The sequence below is a fragment of the Pongo pygmaeus genome, chromosome 17 (assembly GCF_028885625.2).
Source record: "Pongo pygmaeus isolate AG05252 chromosome 17, NHGRI_mPonPyg2-v2.0_pri, whole genome shotgun sequence".
In the NCBI taxonomy this organism is placed as follows: Eukaryota; Metazoa; Chordata; class Mammalia; order Primates; family Hominidae; genus Pongo; species Pongo pygmaeus.
Genome location: NC_072390.2, coordinates 73,562,944 through 73,579,332, shown reverse-complemented (window position 1 = coordinate 73,579,332; position 16,389 = coordinate 73,562,944). Strand labels below are relative to the sequence as shown.

General features: G+C 41.4%; 1 long non-coding RNA gene across 1 annotated transcript; it reads right to left on the bottom strand.

Annotated features, from left to right (window-relative positions):
• Positions 1 to 3,780: 3,780 nt before the first annotated feature.
• LOC134738459 (uncharacterized) lies at positions 3,781 to 14,864 on the bottom strand. The gene is made up of 4 exons (XR_010124182.1): positions 14,657 to 14,864; positions 8,366 to 8,517; positions 7,810 to 7,947; positions 3,781 to 5,011 (listed from the first exon to the last, which is right to left on the bottom strand). It is a non-coding gene; the product is annotated as an uncharacterized LOC134738459 (long non-coding RNA).
• Positions 14,865 to 16,389: the final 1,525 nt, after the last annotated feature.

Sequence of the window (16,389 nt, the reverse complement as noted above, 5' to 3'; positions counted from 1 at the left end):
TCCACACCCTTCCTTCATGATGAATCATCCAGACCTAAATATTTGATCCTGACCATGGAAAGTCTACACCTACTTGTCTAAATTTATTCATTCACTCAATCATTCATTCCGTCATGAACACATATTCATGGGGTACCAGGCTCTGTATCAAATACATATTGTTAAAGAATAGTTTTTATTTGATTAATTTATTTGTTTTGAGACGGAGTTATGCTCTTGTTGCCCAGGCTGGAGTGCAATGGCACGATCTCGGCTCACTGCAACCTCCGCCTCCCAGGTTCAAGTGATTCTCCTGCCTCAGCCTCCCAAGTAGCTGGGATTACAGGTGTGCACCACCACGCCCAGCTAATATTTTGTATTTTTAGTAGAGACGGGTTTCACCATGTTGCCCAGGCTGCTCTTGAACTCCTGACCTCAGGTGATTCACCCACGTTGGCCCTCCCAAAGTGCTGGGATTACAGGCATGAGCCACCGTGCCTGGCCTTAAGAATAGTTTCTACAAGAAAGTTTAAATCATGATGCAACAAATATGCAATGAACACATATCAGAGATTTTAACTCATTAACTAACAAGGGAATCAGAAAGGTGTTACAATTACTTCAGAGGAGAACCCAAAGACCAGATAAATATGTCAGCCCATTTAAATGAAGTTGCTTCCTAGATGCAAAACTAGCTTCTTCCGCAGAGGAGGAGGGAATGCAATTGAACCTCCACCTGACAGAATTTATTTAATTATAAACAAGATTCACTTGCATCACTATCAGTTTTCTGTAAGTTCACTGCGATTTCAGAGTTGTAAAATAGCCTAGTCATGAGACAAAGATGAAGACAACCCAGGCAGATGAGCTAGGCGGGATTCCCACACCACAGTTCGGTCTTCACCAGTTTTCCCTTAGAGTTTGCAGAATACAATATTGACCAAACCTGATGTCTGCTTAAGACAAGGAATGGGAGGAGTAAGTGCTCTGTTGGTAGCAAGAAGTATACAAATCCAGGGGAGAGCCCTTCACTCCATGTGGAAAGATGAGAGGAGATGTCTTGGGAAATGGTAGAAAGAATACCATACTGTAGGCCAGCCGCAGTGGCTCACACCTGTAATCTCAGCACTTTGGGAGGCCAAGGCGGGTGGATCACGAGGTCAGGAGTTCAAGACCAGCCTGATCAACATGGTGAAACCCTGTCTCTACTAAAAATACAAAAATTAGCGGGGCACGGTGGCAGGCAGCTGTAATCCCAGCTACTCAGGAGGCTGAGTCAGAATTGCTTGAATCCGGGAGGTGGAGGTTGCAGTGAGCCGAGGTCGTGCCACTGCGCTCCAGCCTGGGCGACAAAGCAAGACTCCGTCTCCAAAAAAAAAAAAAAGAATACCATACTATAAAAGCACAGAGCCAGAAAACATCACAGCAAGGTTGGAGAACTGCAATTGCTCCAGGAGAGCTGGGGATACTGATGGGAAAGGGACAGAGACCACGATGTAAAAGGCAATGAAGACCAGATTATGTCATGCCAAAAGCTGAGATTTTATTCTGTAGATACATACCCACCACAGAGCCATCTATGCCCCAGTGGTGTTATACAAGATGCTTTTAAGTCATAACATGGATGAACATTTTTATCTTAATAGTTATACATTAATACAGAAAAGAAAAATAGCTGCCAATCAAAATTGCCATTTCAACTAATAGTATTGATTAGGACTATATCAAATTTACTTGTTAAAATTTGATTTTGTTTAAGGAAGTATATTAAATACCCAAGAGAACAGGTGGTATGTGGATATCAAAACCCCTAAAGCTAAATGTTTACAGTTTGAGAAACACTGTTTTAAGTGATGGAGAGTAATTGAAATATTTTAAGCAGGATAGTGATTTCACTTTTGGATTTTTGAAACATCTCTTGGGCAGCAGTGTGGGGAGGGGAAAGAGTGGAAGTCCAAGAAGTATTCTAGTAATGTAGATGGGAAAAAAAGGCCTCCACCAAGAGCCCCAACATTGGGCATGGAGAGGAGGGGCAAACTGAACAAATATTGGGGATTATTTTTTACTAGTCTGTGGTTGTACCTGGTTGTGTGAATCACTATACTTTAAAGAATGTTTAAACTTTTTTTTTTTTTTTTTTTTGAGACAGAGTTTTGTTCTTGTTGCCCAGGCTGGAGTGCAATGGCACGATCTCAGCTCACTACAACCTCCGCCTCCCGGGTTCAAGCAATTCTCCTGCCTCAGCCTCCTGAGTAGCTGGGATTACAGGCATGCGCCACCACGCCTGGCTAATTTTTGTATTTTTAGTAGAGACAGGGTTTCACCATGGTGGTCAGGCTGGTCTCGAACTCCTGACCTCAGGTGATCCACCCGCCTCAGCCAACTTTCAAATGTGTTATTCTACATTCTGCTTGGTTTAGTCAGAAGGAAATGAAACAAACATTTCTGGGGTATGGAATATAGTAAACGTGCAGTAGAGAGGGCAATGGTATTAGATTTAGCCTTGTTAAATGAGTAAGCGTGAAAGGTAGAGATGACAAATTATTCCCAAGAGAAGATTCATGTAACTGTATCATCAGCAGTTTCTCTGTGATACACTAGGATTAAATAAAGCAGAATTTAAATAACTGAACATTCCATGTAAGTGGACTTCTTCAGAAAAGGCTTCCTATAGTCAGAGTTTAGGATCTTGAAGGAAGGGATGGATATGTTCCAAGTGGGGGAAATGAGAAGGGGCAAAGGTGCAGGAGGTGGATTTTAATACGTGGCATTCAAGGGATGGGATAGACATTGTCTTGGAAAGAAAAGTGGCTAATAAAAGGAAATGAGAGTTGTGAGAAGCTGTGGTTGAATGAGGGCTTGGAACACTAGGAGGAATGAATAAGGTTTGAAGGGCCGGGTGCGGTGGCTCATGCGTGTAATCCCAGCAATTTGGGAGGCCGAGGCGGGCGGATCACTTGAGGCCAGGAGTTCGAGACCAGCCTGGCCAACATTGTGAAACCCCATCTCTACTAAAAATACAAAAAATTAGCCAGGCGTGGTGGTGCATGCTTGTAATCCCAGCTACTTGGGAGGCTGAGGCAGGAGAATTGCTTGAACCTGGGAGGCAGAGGTTGCAGCGACCCAAGATGAGATTGTGCCATCACACTCCAGCCTGGGTGACAAGAGCGAAACTCCGTCTCAAAATAATAATAATAATAGAGTTTGAAGGTCCAAGGATATAAGAACAATGGTTGCAAGAGTATCCAGTTGCTCTAGAGCAAAATTCCCCAAGTTATGTCCTGGGGAACACCAGTTCCTTGAAACACATTATTAGTGCATTACTTACAAAAAGAGCTCCATGGCAAAACTAATTTGGTAAACCCTGTGTTAAAGTTTTTCAGGTTTCTTTTCTGTGTGTCTCAGAGCCTTTAAGAAACTGCAATATGTTGTGGCTTCACCGGTATATAGAGTGTCTCCAGACTTCTTTACTTACTGGGCCTGTTTTTGCTAAGTGTGTCCCAGAACTAGTGTTCTATGGATTGTCCTTTAGAAAGTGCTATCTTAGAACGTACCTAGAGCTCAAAACTCACAGGTGCTGCCACTTCTCCTCTCAGATCAATCAACTCTCCAGGCGGCACTGACTCTTCTCTGCTTTTCCTATCCCCCTGACCTACCCCAGCTGATGCCCCAAACCACTATCGTTCCACTTCACATCCAGGAATGGTTGTAAAACTTCAGACACATTTTTTTAAAATGGTAAAGCAACAAGAAAAAGATAAGAGATTGATCAATTATTTGAGACAACAGTGGTTTTCACTATTGCTTAGACTGGTTGGTAACTTTTTCTTTTCTTTTTTTTTTTTCCCCAAAGTGAACTTTGGGATTTCTCTATTTGATGCATGTTTATCCATGTATACATTTTTACAGATTTGTATACATTGAGGTATGGGATTGAAGAACCTTTATAGGGAGACTGCATGTATTTCTGTCTCTCTCCACCCATCCCTGTCTCTGCGTAAAGCATCCCACCTGGCTCCTACATTGAAACAGAAGTTGTAAATTCTGAAGGAACTGTCCAATTTGCAGAAAGGGCAATAGTGCATTGCAAAAGGTGGTTGACATCTTAGAGCAGACACCGCTTGGGTAGGAAGGGTATATTATAATGTAGTAAAGCATCCTTGCAGTTAATTTTCAGGTAGAAATGTTGAGGCCCGATAGAAGAGGATAGTTTGGCAATGCTTTATGAGATGGAAGACATTTGTATGTACTTGTTCCTATGGATATAGACAGCTTCTCCTTTCTATTCAAGAGAAGCTATCTGAGCATTAGTATTACAATAGGAGTAACACCAGGCATTATTACAAAAATGGCATTGTGATAGGAAAAGTCTTGAATCAAGCCTAATTTATTATCTACAAAGCAAATCATTAAGAAACTCTGATACTTAAATTATCACAGGGGACACATTTCAACTGTGGGTAGAAACTTCAATTGGGATGTTATTTCGAATGGAAAATGGGATTTTCAACAGGGTAATAACTACGTTAATCCACGGAATAGTTTTTTGAATGTGGGATAATAACAAATGCATTGGACTATCTATAATTTATGAAGAAATTCATTCAATAATATTTACCAACTACCAATCAGTACACTCAGGTTTTTTTTCTTTTTTCTTTCTTTCTTTCTTTTTTTTTTTTTTTGAGATGGAGTCTCACTGTGTCGCCCAGGCTGGAGTGCAGTGGCGCGATCTCGGCTCACTGCAACTTCCGCCTCCCGGGTTCAAGCAATTCTCCTGCCTCAGCCTTCCGAGAGTAGCTGGGACTACAAGCGTGCGCCACTACGCCCATCTAATTTTTGTATTTTTAGTAGAGACGGGGTTTCACCATGTTGGTTGTCTAGGATGGTCTTGATTCCTTGACCTCGTGATTCCCTGCCTTGGCCTCCCAAAGTGCTGGGATTACAGGCATCAGCCACCATGCCTGGCCACTCTTAGGTTTTAAGAGAAATGCTGGCCATATCAGTGTTCCTTCTTCTCCCTTGGCTGTACCTAAGAGTTACATGAGGGATAAAGAATTCCTCAAAAAGCTAAACATAGAATTACCATATGATCCAACAATGCCACTGCTAGGTACATACCCCAAAGAATTGAAAATTCTTTAAAAAAAAGTAGTATATCCATACAATGGAATAATATTCAGCCATAGAAATAATGACATTCTTTTTTCTTTTTTCAAAAATAAGTGTCTGTATGTTGTTTTTATTTTTTGTTTTGTTTTTGTTTTGAGACAGGGACTCACTCTGTCTCCCAGGCTCGAGTGCAGTGGTGCCACCACGACTGACTGCACTCTCCACCTCCCAGGTTCAAGCAATTCTCGTGCCTCAGCCTCCAGAGTAGCTGGAATTACAGACGTGCACCACCACACCCAGATGATTTTTGTATTTTTCAGTAGAGATGGGGTTTCGCCATGTTGGCCAGGCTGGTCTCAAATTCATGGCCTCAAGTGATCAGCCCACCTTGGCCTTCCAAAGTGCAGGGATTAGAGGCGTGAACCACCGTGCCCGGCCTCTTTTTTATTTTTGGAGATGGGGTCTCCCTTTGTTGCCCAGGCTAGTCTTGAACCCCTCCTGTGCTCAAACCACCCTCCCACCTTGGTCTCCCAACGGTGTATGATCCCTCCCACACCTGGGATGACAGACATGAGCCGCTATGTCTGGCCCATAAAAAAGGAATGATATTCTCATACATGCTCAGCATGGATAAACCTAGAAAGTATTGTGCTAAGTGAAATAAGACACAAAAGGACAAATTTTGTACAACTTTGCTTATAGGAGGTACTTCACATGGTCAAATTCATAGAGACAGGAAGTAGAAAAGCGATTGCCAGGGGCTAGCGGGAGAAGGGAATGGGGAGGTATTGTTTAATAGGTACAGAGTTTCTGTTTGAGATGATGAAGAAGTTCTGGGGATGGCTGTACACACTGCAAACGGACTTAAGGCCACTGATTTGCACTCTCAAAAATAGTTCAAAGGTAAATTTTATGTTATATATAGTTTATCACACACACAAAAAGAATCATACTGATAGCTTGGCTGTAGTCCCCAGAGACAGTGATTTTAATTGGTCTGGGTGGGGCACAGGCAACAGTGGTTTTAAAAGTTCCTCAGATGAGTCTGATGTGCAGCCAGGCCTGAAAAGGGATGGACCATCTCCAGGGCAGCTGGCTCAGCCTTCACTGCATATTAGAATCATTTGAGGAGATTAAAAATGTACCTAGATCTGTGGCTAAAGTAAAAAAAAATTCATTGTACACTTAAAAATAACTAAAAGCATAATTGGAATGTTTGTAATACAAAGACATGAGAAATGTATGAGGTGATGGACACCCCATTTCCCCCGATGTGATTATTATATATTGTCTGCCTGTATCCAAATAGCTCATGTGTCCCATAAATATAGTTACCTGCTAGGTCCCCATAAAAATAAACAAATTTTAAAAATACACTCATGTCTGGGTCTTACACCCAAGATTCTTACTTGATTGGCTTGGGAGTGCTGCCTGGTCATTGAGATTTTTTTGTTTCCTCAGCTGATTCTAAAATGTGGGTAAGGCTCAGAATCATCACTCCTGAGAAAGCCTAGGATAATTTCACCTTTGGAGAAAAAGTACTTAACATATGTCATTGAAGAAATCAGAGTCATGGGGCTGGGGGTGTGCTTCTGGTGAGAGTCAAGGGGCCAAATTCTCTATATATTGCCATGTATGTATATGCAGTCAGAATGTGAAAAATGGGAGAAGCAAAGACCAGTAGAGGGCTCAGGAGAAAGGGAGCAAAGATCCATCTACTAGGCTCACTCCTAAGGGAGAAAGGCTCTTTATTCTTCCAGGCATCCAGCTCCTACCAGCTGCTGCTGCTGCTGCTTTTTTTTTTTCTGAAACCAGAGTTTTCCTCTGTCACCCAGGCTGGAGTACAGTGGCACGATCTTGCTCACGGCAACCTCCACCTCCTGGATTCAAGCAATTCTGCCCAGCTGCTGGGACTACAGGCACATGCCACCACGCTCAGCTAATTTTTATATTTTTAGTAGATAATGAGGTTTCACCATATTGGTCAGGCTGGTCTCAAACTCCTGACCTCAGTTGATCCACCCACCTCGGCCTCTCAAAGTGTTCGGATTACAGGCGCAAGCCACCGCGCCCGGCCTTCCTACCGGTTTCTAACATAGGCACTGCTCCTCTGCTCCCCTACTCCATCCCCAACCCCTATGTGAACCCCTCTCCCTACCCAGGAACAGTTCAGAGCTGACCCTTCCAGCCAGAGTTATAAAAAGCCGGGGCTGTTGAGTGTGTCCCAGTGAAGGGACCACAGGCTGGTGCATGAAAAATAAGCCCGTTTACCTCCTTTCAAGGACCACTGAGGTGGTAGACATACACCATCCCCTGATGAATTCTGACCGGCTTCAGCTTTTTCTCTCTCTCTCTTTTTTTTTTTTGTCTTTTGTCACTCTTATCTGCCTTGGTATTTGTATGTCTGTTCTTCTGTATAGATGCTTTCTTAGTCTGCTCATTAGGTTGCATTACATTCCTGCTGTCTTATTTGTGAAAGCCCTACTCCAGCCCTAGGTCCTTGGAATCAAAGCCAACTAGACGAGGGGTGCGGTGGGGATTTAGACATGCAGCTGAAAGGCAATGAGGGATCAGGGTGGCACCTAGAAGACAGGAAGTGTGGAGACAGTTGATGAGGCCAGCTCTGCTCTGGGCCTTGGAGTAACGGTGGTTCCTCGTTAGTCCAACCCATTCCATCAAGGTAGAAGTCTATTATAAAGATTTCAGTGGATGACTCACCCGGCCATAAAGAGAGCACACTTTCCAGCAATGTCTTCCGTATACTGTGCCCCTCTTCATTTACAGGTGTCCTTGGGAACCAAGCAGACATTGACAAGGAGACTTGGGCTTCCAGATCCTGACTCCGTTCAAATACAGCTGCCAAGGGGCACAAAATGTAAAACAGAACTCATGTTTTCTAGAAGCCTATGATCTAGTTGAGGAGATAAATTGTACACACAAAAAAGTGACAAGCAAGGTTTTGGACATTAGGACTTCTTTATTGTTGATGTATGTAGTTCAGTAGTTTTCTGGAGACTTTTGTCAAAGGGCCTATGGATGAGCAAAGAGCAAAGAGAAATAATTTTCCAGGATTAGGAATGGTGGGTGCAGAGAGTTAAAGGAATCTTTGTGAAGACTGATTATGAAGGCATGATTCTTTCTGCATAATAAATAGTGTACTTTATTATTATTAGTTTAAATGTGACAACCATGATCATTCCTGGTTAATATCGACATTATCATTTGCAGATAAGCACACACAGGTAGAAAGGTGGTTAAATACTGTATTACATACCTCCAAGGATGACCTGTTCTCAAGTCTTCTGGGATTTCTGATAGAGGGAGTTTAGCAGACTCTTCACAAAGTGTTAGGTGCCAAGAATTGATTCAAAGCTCCTGATCACTGGGCTGTTCATTCGGAGTGTGGGAGTTCCTTGGTGTGGTACACTGTAGACACATTTAAACAGAGGGCAGTGTGGACTGGATGTTCTCTGAGGTCCCTTTACTCCTGAGGTTCTAAGTAGTAAGGGACTTGGATAAGGGAGAAACTTAAAAAAGTTACAGTGGCTGAAGAAAGCCTAAGAGAAAAGTAGGGGCCTAAATTGTACCCTGAAGGCTGGGCAGGGTTGGAAGGACATTATTTCCTCCAGACAGGAGAACATATGATCAAAGACTACCTGTGGACAATTGTCACAGATCAAAGACTAGCTGGGGACAATGATCACAGTGACTGCAGGATGGTGGAATAGTTATGAAGCAAATAATATGTAAATAAGATTTATTTGTGTCAGGGAGGGGGCAGCATTTAAATAACTGGCAGTTGAAAATTGTAACGTATTGGTTACATGTCTAAAATTAGATGTTGAGAATAAACAGCTATTTCAGAAGAATGGACGCAGTATTAAATTAAAATACAAGTAAGATTTATTTGTTGGAGGAAGTGGGAGAGGAAGGTACACGTTCAGTTGACTCACCAGTTTAAATCATACCTAAGACATTTACATATCAGTTATATGCTAATCCTTATATGATAATTAGTAATTAAATTCATTTTGCAAAAACATCAGTGAAAGCTTTGCTGTGAAACATTTTTGTAGGAGGCTAGTTGAAATTATTGTCAAATGCCTATTTGAAAGGGCAATTAGTTAGACTATTCTATAGTTCAAGCTTTTCACTAAGTGACTTAGTGAGTTATATTTAATGAAGTTCTGTTATATATAGATCAGAGGTCCGAAGCTCTTGGAAATTCTTATATTTTAATAAAATAAGCAGTCAAGAATTGTTTAATGATAATAACAGTAGCTTGACACAGATACATATTTAGTCACCTGTTTAACAATCACAGAATGTCAGCCCTAAAGAGCACCTTAGCTGACCTAGGCCAAGACCTTCAGCATCAGACATTCTTGCAGCCTGGAGAGATTTTTCTCTGTCTCTTCCTAAACCTCTACCATAGTGGTTCTCAAAGTGTGGTCCTGCCTCAGCAACATCAGGGACCTTTTTAAAAATGCAAATTCTGGCTGGGTGTGGTGGCTCACATCTGTAATCCCAGCACTTTGGGAGGCTGAGGCGGGCTGATCACTTGAGGTCAGGAGTTTGAGACCAGCCTGGCCAACATGACGAAACCCTGTCTCTACCAAAAATATAAAAAATTAGCCGGGTATGGTGGCACGCATCTGTAATCCCAGCTACTTGGGAGGCTGAGCCAGGAGAATCGCTTGAACCCGGGAGGCAGAGGTTGCAGTGAGCCGAGATCTTGCCACTGCACTCCAGCCTGGGCGACAGAGTGAGACTCCATCTCAAAAAAAAAAAAAAAAGAGTTAAAAACATGCAAATTCTTAGGCCCCACCTCTGATCCCCTGATCGACTGAATGGAAACTCTGGGGTGGACCCAACAATATGCAGCTTAATAAGCCCTCCAGGTGATCCTGATCCACACTGGGGTTTGAGAACTGTTTCCCCACACTACAGCTTCAAAATATCTTGAGGCAATAACTTCTCTTAGATCACTCTTAGCCACACAGAGAAATACTTCCTGTTTTATGTCTAAATTTATCTTCCTAAAGCTTTGAAGGGTGGAGCACACTATCTTCAGAAGCGTAGATACTTTTTTCACATTCCTTTATGGGCAACATGCTAGGGTGCATCTCAACAGAAGGGCGGCCAAGCCTGGGAGGGGATGAAGACAGAGCTGGCACTAAGCAGGGACATGGGGAAACAAGGGCTGATCTTAGCCATTATTTGATTATTTGATAATCCAAGATTCACTCCAAAAAGGAGCACAGCATAGTCTGGTTCAGGACCTGGGTTTTTAAGACTAATAACACTGAATCAGAGATTCACAAGGTTGGGGGGTGAATCTTTGGACCTAGGTAGTAGAGATAAGATGATGGGAATCATCTATGCTGGCCAACATTGTTCTAGAAATTGTCTGAATAAAGCATAACAGAATAGAGAAGGGTCCAACCCTCTGGGGTTATAGCATTGACAAGGGAAAAATGACCTCAGATGACTGGCTGCGATTTAGGGCAGGATTCTACTGCTCCCCTCTCCCTCATTTCTGCCAACCCGGCATTAGCTCAGAAATCCAGGGCTCCAGGATGCACAAGTAATGAGGGCGGAAGGAGCACATAGGTGGTCCAACTGTGCTGCTGAGGTCTTCCCAGCGCTGTTTGGGATCTGTTCCAGAGAAGGGAAGGACTGTGCAGATGGATGGTGGCTACTGTTTTGTCTGCCTAGAGTGGAGTAGCACTCTGTTCTCAGAAATACTGCTTTGCACAGTGTGGTTTAATGGGATCCCCCAGTTTCTGACTGATCTGCTTCCCTAACTCAGTGATTGGCTACAGGTAGACATGTTCCCCATGTTCAGTCCTGAGAATTCTGACCTTCAACTAGATGGAAGATCTTGGGTTTGCTCAGGTGGCAAACCTGTGAGGTATGAGTCTGAGCTGTTTGGTGGCCATGTCCCACAGGCTGTGCAGAAGAAGCCAGTCTGTGGTGGGAGAGAGTGGCTGGTGCACTGAGAGAAGCAGAAACAAGGGACAGAGAAAGGGTGGGTGGTGTTCCAGTCCCTTTTCTGCCTAAGCCAAATTGTCCCTGTGGATACAGTGTCTAACTTCTTGTCATCTTTCTGAAGATGCTTTAACTGGCAAAGCATCCATCAGGGTTTTATTTTGGTTTTAGAGGTAATAATGATTATTTTATTTTATTTTCCCAGTGGATAAACAATCATCCTATGCTTTTTTTTATTGTGGTGAAATATACAATACATAAGATTTGCCATTTGAACATTTTTTAGTGTGCAATTTAGTGGCATTAAGTACATTCACATTGTTGTGACATCACCATTCATCTCCAGAACTTTTTCATCTTCCCCAACTCAAACTCTATACCCATTAAACAATACCTCCCCATCTCAGGCAACCACCAGAGGATTTCTAGTCAAAAGTAGAATGGTGGTTTTTTTTGCATTCTAATACTTCCCTGAGAACAATTCTTGAGGCCTTTGAGACATCGGGCAGATTAACTTCAGAAGAGAGATGAGACTCCTAGGTTCCTTCCCATGACTACACTTTTCCAGTTGAAATTCACCAACTACTTTTTTATCTCGCCTCAGTAGTGTGAGTAACCTTAAGTTGAACAGGCAGGACTTGGAGGGTCTAATTATAATGCAATTTTATTTTTAACTCCCACTATTGCTTTAAATGTATTCTGTGGAATTAGTCTTTGTCCCACCCTCGATTAAGTTTAGGACAACATGACTATTCCATTTATTCATGTGTAATAAAAAGGTCTTGCAATTAGTAAGTAAAATGTCCAATCTTGGGTAATCATCACATAATCAAATCTAGGAGGCTCCTCCTTTCCCGAGCTCAGATGAGAAGCCTGCAGTGGGGAAGGAGGGAGATAGGCTGTTTCCATAGGATTCCATCTAATGCTTTTACTTTTTTTTTTTTTTTTTTTTTTCCTTTTTGAGACGGAGTTTCACTCTTTTTGCCCAGGCTGGAGTGCAATGGTGCAATGTCAGCTCACTGCAACCTCTGCCTCCCAGGTTCAAGTGATTCTCCTGCCTCAGCCTCCTAAGTAGCTGGGATTACAGGTGCCTGCCACCACGCCCGGCTAATTTTTTGTATTTTTGGTAGAGATGGGGTTTCACCATGTTAGCCAGGATGGTCTCGATCTCTTGACCTCGTGATCCCCCTGCCTTGGCCTCCCAAAGTGCTGGGATTACAGGCATGAGCCACCACGCCCGGCCTGCTTTTACCTTTTCTCCTGCAGTTTGCCAAGTGTGGTTTCTGACCCTGCAAGCATAAACTGCAGGAAGGGAGAAGAGGTATGGGGTACGAGGAATGCTTACCTGGCTGGTACTGTTGTGTTGAGCTAACAGGGGGGTCTAGAAACTTGGCAGATGTTTAGAGCTCTCTGGTGGCCATATTAATAGACTCTTCTTCAAAGACCCAACCCTCATCACTGGGTATCTCTTGTTCCTAATTTCCCTAGTTGGGGCAAGTACAGCTGTATTTTGGATGGCCATTTCCTTCTTCTTCAGTCCTTAGGAACTTCAGATTATTTATGGCTTACTCTACTGAGGTTTTGCTGCCCCTCTAGGTAACCCCCAGGACAAGACCTAAATTGATCCTTTGTGCTGGCTCTTCCTTGCATGAGGCCCCCAAAGGGATTAACAGCCCACCAAAATGGCATTAAAATTACTTTGTAATGAAAACATCTGAACAATTAGCAGCCACAGAAAAATATTGAACTTAAGCAGAACCTGTCAGCCAAGAGTTTTGTGTCCTGCCAGAAGCTTACTTCATAAATCAAGGAGAAATAAACTCCTTCCCAGACAAGCAAACGCTGAGGGAATTTGTCACCACTAGATCAGCTGTACAGGAAATGCTCAAAGGAGTCTTAAACATGGAAATGAAAGGTTAATTTTCACCATTATGAAAACACACAGAACTATAAAAGACACATAGAACTAAATGAAATAGAGATTTAAAAATACAAAGGATTGTTGAAATGAAAAGTGGTTCTTTGAAAAGGTAAACAAAAATGGTAAACCACTAGCTAGACTAACAAAAAAGAGAGACGATCCAAATAATCACAATCAGAAATGAAAAAGGAGACATTACGACTCAAACCACAGAAATACAAAAGATCATTAGAGACTATTATGAGTAGCTGTACACTCACCAACTAGAAAATCTAGAAAATTCACAGTTCATATAAAACAGCAACACAAAGGAGGAAAAGAAAGGAATCAAATGGCAACACAACAGAATTTCATCAAACCACAAAGGCAAGGAAAAGAAACAAATAATTTATAAAAATGACTTGAAAACAATCAGCAACTTGACAGGAACAAAGCCTCCTGTGTCAATATTAACCTTGAATATAAATGGATTAAATGTGCCACTTAAAAGATAAGAGTTTGGCAGAATGGATTTAAAAAACATGATCCAACTATATGCTGCCTACAAGAAGCTCACCTTACCCATAAAAACACATAGACTAAAAGTAAAGAGGTGGAAAATGAGATTCCGAGTAAATGGAAATCAAAAGTGAGCAGGAATAGCTACGCTTATATCAGATAAAACAGACTTTAAACCAAAAACGTAACATAATTAAAAAAAATGAAGGCCATTATATAATAATCAAGGGATCAATTCAGCAAGAGGATATAACAATTCTAAATATATATGCACCCAACATCAGAGCACCCAAATTCACAAAACAAATATTACTAGACCTAAAGAAAGATAGACAGCAATACAATAATAGCAGGGGCCTTTAATACCCCACTCACGCACTAGAGAAATCATAGAGACAGAACATTAACAAAGAAACATTGTACTTAAATTGGACTTTAGACCAAATAGACTTAACAGACATTTACAGAACATTCTGCCCCCAAACCACATATAACTACAATATGCATTCTTTTCATTAGTGCATGGGATGTTCTCCAAGATAAACCACATGTTAGGCCACAAAACAAGTCTTAACAAATTTTTAAAAATCAAAATTATATCAAGTATTTTCTCAGACCACAGTGGAATAAAGCTAGAAATCAATATCAAGAGGAACTTTGGAATCTATACAAATTAAACAACATGCACCTGAACAATCGCTGGGTCAATGAATAAAGGAAGACAGAAGTTAAACATTTTTTTGAAAAGAATGAAGATGAAAACACATCATACCAAAACATGTGAGATACAGCAAAAACAGTGCTAGGTGAGAAGTTACATCAAAAAGTAGAAAGATCACAAATTAACGATCTAGTGTTACACCTCAAGGAACTAGAAAAACCAGAACAAACCAAACCCCAAAGTTAGTAGTAGAAAAGAAATAGCAAAGATTAGAGCAGAACTAAATGAAATGGAGATTTAAAAATACAAAGGATTATTGAAATGAAAAGTGGTTCTTTGAAAAGATAAACAAAAATGATAAACCACTAGCTAGACTAATAAAGATGAGAGAAGATCCAAATAAACACAATCAGAAATGAAAAAGGAGACATTACAACTGAAACCACAGAAATACAAAAGCTCATTAGAGACTATTATGGTAGCTGTACACTCACCAACTAGAAAATCTAGAGGAGATGGATAAATTCCTGGAAACACATAACCTGCCAAGATTGAACCAGGAAGAAACAGAACACCTGGATTGATATAGTTTGGCTGTGTCCTCACCCAAAACTCATCTTGAGTTGTAGCTTCCACAATTCCCATGTGTTGTGGGAAGGACTCAGTGGGAGGTAATTGAATCATGGGGGCAGCAGGTCTTTCCCATGCTGTTCTCGTGATAATGAATAAGTCTCACCAGATCTGATGGTTTTATAAAGGGGAGTTTCCCTGCATAAATTCTCTTCTCTTGTCTGCTGGCATGTGAAATGTGCCTTTCACCTTCTACCACGATTATGAGGCCTCCCCAGCCACGTGGAACTGTGAGTTCATTAAATCTCTTTCTTTTATAAATTTCTCAGTCTCAGTTATGTCTTTATCAGCAGCGTGAAAATGGATTAATACATGGATGGATCAATAACGGGCAGCAAAATTGAATTAGTAATAAAAAAAATCCCCCAAGGCAAAAAAAAAAAGTCTAGGACCAGATGGATTCATGGCCAAATTCTACCAAACATACGAAGAAGAACTAATACTGATCCTCTGGAAACTATTCTGAAAAATCAAGGAGGTGTATCACCCTGATACCCAAACCAGACAAGGACACAACAACAACAAAACCACAAACCAATATCTCTGATGAACATAAACACAAAAATCCTCAACAAAATATGAGCAAATTGAATCCAGTAGCACATCAAAAACATAATACACGGCCGGGCATGGTGGCTCACGCCTGTAATCCCAGCACTTTAGGAGGCTGAGGCAGGCGGATCACGAGGTCAGGAGTTCGAGACCAGCCTGACCAACATGGTGAAACCCCGTCTCTACTAAAAATACATTAAAAAAAATGTGTCGGGCATGGTGGCGCACGCCTGTACTCCCAGCTACTCAGGAGGCTGAGGCAGGAGAATCGCTTGAACCCAGGAGGTGGAGGTTACAGTGAGCCAAGATCATGCCACTGCACTCCAGTCCAGGTGACAGGGTGAGACTCCGTCTCAAAAAAAACAAAAACAAAAACAAAAACAAAACCATAATACACATACTCAGATGGGATTTATCCCAGGGATGCAAGGAATGTTCAACATATGCAAATCAATAAACATGATACATCACATAAACAGAATTAATAACAAAAACAGATGATCTCAATAGACACAAAAAAAAACTTTGGTAACATTTGACATCTCTTCATGCATGACAAAAATCCTCAACAAACTAGGCATAGAAGGAATGGGCCTCAACAGAGTAAAGGCCATATACAACAAACCTACAACTAACACTATACTTCATAGGGAAAAGTTGAAAGCATCCCCTCTAAGAACTAGAACACTTTTACCACTCTTACTCAACATGGTACTGAAAGTTTTCACCAGAGCAATCAGGCAAGAGAAAAAAATAAAAGGCATCAAAATTGGAAAATAAGTCAAATTAGACTAGTTGCTATGATATGATCTTATATCTAGAAAACCCCAAAGATTCCACCAAAACATTATTAGATTTGATAAATGAATTCAGGAAAGTTTCAGGATACAAAATTAATGTACAGAAATTGGTAGCATTTGTATACATCAATAATGATCTAGCTGAGGACCAAATCAAGAAGGCAAACCCATTTATAATAGCTACACATTTATTTTTTATTTTTATTTATTTATTTATTTTTTAGATGGAGTCTTGCTCTGTCACT